This window comes from Colobus angolensis, unplaced genomic scaffold, assembly GCF_000951035.1.
Source record: "Colobus angolensis palliatus isolate OR3802 unplaced genomic scaffold, Cang.pa_1.0 Scaffold57, whole genome shotgun sequence".
Classification (NCBI taxonomy): Eukaryota; Metazoa; Chordata; class Mammalia; order Primates; family Cercopithecidae; genus Colobus; species Colobus angolensis.
This window is the reverse complement of record NW_012119265.1, coordinates 1,455,396-1,457,536: the sequence shown is the minus strand read 5'-3', so window position 1 is coordinate 1,457,536 and position 2,141 is coordinate 1,455,396. Positions and strand designations below refer to the sequence as shown.

Sequence of the window (2,141 nt, the reverse complement as noted above, 5' to 3'; positions counted from 1 at the left end):
CTGTTTTGGTTACTGTAGCCTTGTAGTATAGTTTGAAGTCAGGTAGCATGATGCCTCCAGCTTTGTTCTTTTGGCTTAGGATTGTCTTGGCTATGTGAGCTCTTTTTTGGTTCCATATGAACTTTAAAGTAGTTTCTTCCAATTCTATGAAGAAAGTCATTGGTAGCTTAATGGAGATGGCATTAAATCTGTAAATTACCTTGGGCAGTATGGCCTTTTTCACGATATTGATTCTTCCTATCCATGAGCATGGAATGTTCTTCCATTTGTTTGTGTCCTCTTTTATTTCGTTGAGCAGTGGTTTGTAGTTCTCCTTGAAGTCCTTCACATCCCTTGTAAGTTGGATTCCTAGGTATTTTATTCTCTTTGTAGCATTTGTGAATGGGAGTTCACTGATGATTTGTCTCTCTGTTTGTCTGTTATTGGTGTATAAGAATGCTTGTGATTTTTGCACATTGATTTTGTATCCTGAGACTTTGCTAAAGTTGCTTGTCAGCTTAAGGAGATTTTGGGCTGAGACAATGGAGTTTTCTAAATATACAATCATGTCATCTGCAAACAGAGACAATTTGACTTTGTCTTTTCCTAACTGAATGCCCTTTATTTCTTTCTATTGCCTGATTGCCCTGGCCAGAACTTCCAGCACTACGTATAATAGGAGTGGTGAGAGAGGGCATCCCTGTCTTGTGCTAGTTTTCAAAGGGAATGCTTCCAGTTTTTGCCCATTCAATATGATATTGGTTGTGGGTTTGTCATAAATAGCTCTTATTATTTTGAGATGTATTCCATCAATACCTAGTTTGTTAAGAATTTTTAGCATGAAGGGCTGTTAAATTTTGTCAAAGGCCTTTTCTGCACCTATTGAGATAATCATATGGTTTTTGTCTTTGGTTCAGGTTATGTGATGGATTACGTTTATTGATTTACGTATGTTGAACCAGCCTTGCATCCCAGGAATAAAGCCAACTTGATCATGGTGGATAAGCTTTTTGATGTGCTCCTGGATTCTGTTTGCCAGTATTTTATTGAGGATTTTCCAATCGATGTTCATCAGGGATATTGGTCTAAAATTCTCTTTTTTTTGTTGTGTCTCTGCCAGGCTTTGGTATCAGGATGATGTTGGCCTCATAAAATGAGTTAGGGAGGATTCCCTCTTTTTCTATTGATTGGAATAGTTTCAGAAGGAATGGTACTAGCTCCTCTTTGTACCTCTGGAAGAATTTGGCTGTGAATCCGTCTGGTCCTGGACTTATTTTGGTTGGTAGGCTCTTAGTTATTGTCTCAATTTCAGAGCCTGTTACTGATCTATTCAGCGATTCAACTTCTTCCTGGTTTAGTCTTGGGGGAAGGTGTATGTGTCCAGGAATTTATCCATTTCTTCTGGATTTTCTAGTTTATTTGTGTAGAGGTGTTTATAGTATTCTCTGATGGTAGTTTGTATTTCTGTGGGATCGGTGGTGGTAACCCCTTTATCATTTTTTATTACATCTATTTGATTCTTCTCTCTTTTCTTCTTTGTTAGTCTTGTTAGCGGTCTATCAATTTTGTTGATCTTTTCAAAAATCCTGCTCCTGGTTTCATTCATTTTTTTGAAGGGCTTTTTTGTGTCTCTGTCTCCATCAGTTCTGCTCTGATCTTAGTTATTTTTTGCCTTCTGCTATATTTTGAATTTGTTTACTCTTGCTTCTCTAGTTCTTTTAATTGTGATGCTAGGGTATCAATTTTAGATCTTTTCTGCTTTCTCTTGTGGCCATTTAGTGCTATAAATTTCCCTCTATACACTGCTTTAAATGTGTCCCAGAGTTTCTGGTACGTTGTGTCTTTGTTCTCACTGGTTTCAAAGAACATCTTTATTTCTGCCTTCATTTTGTTATGTACCCAGTAGTCATTCAGTAGCAGGTTGTTCAGTTTCCATGTGTTTGTGTGGTTTTGAGTGAGTTTCTTAATCCTGAGTTTAATTTGATTGCACTGTGGTCTGAGACACAGTTTGTTGTCATTTCTGTTCTTTTACCTTTGCTGAGGAGTGCTTTACTTCAACTGTGTGGTCAATTTTGGAATAAATGTGATGTGGTGCTGAGAAGAATGTATATTCTGTTGATTTGGGGTGGAGAGTTCTGTAGATGTCTATTAGGTCTGCTTGG

The 2,141-nt window shown here is 37.5% G+C and overlaps 1 protein-coding gene across 4 annotated transcripts in view; it reads left to right on the top strand.

Annotated features, from left to right (window-relative positions):
• The window catches only part of DDHD1 (DDHD domain containing 1), a 120,340-nt gene that overhangs the window by 71,262 nt on the left and 46,937 nt on the right, over positions 1–2,141 (top strand). The window lies entirely within an intron of this gene.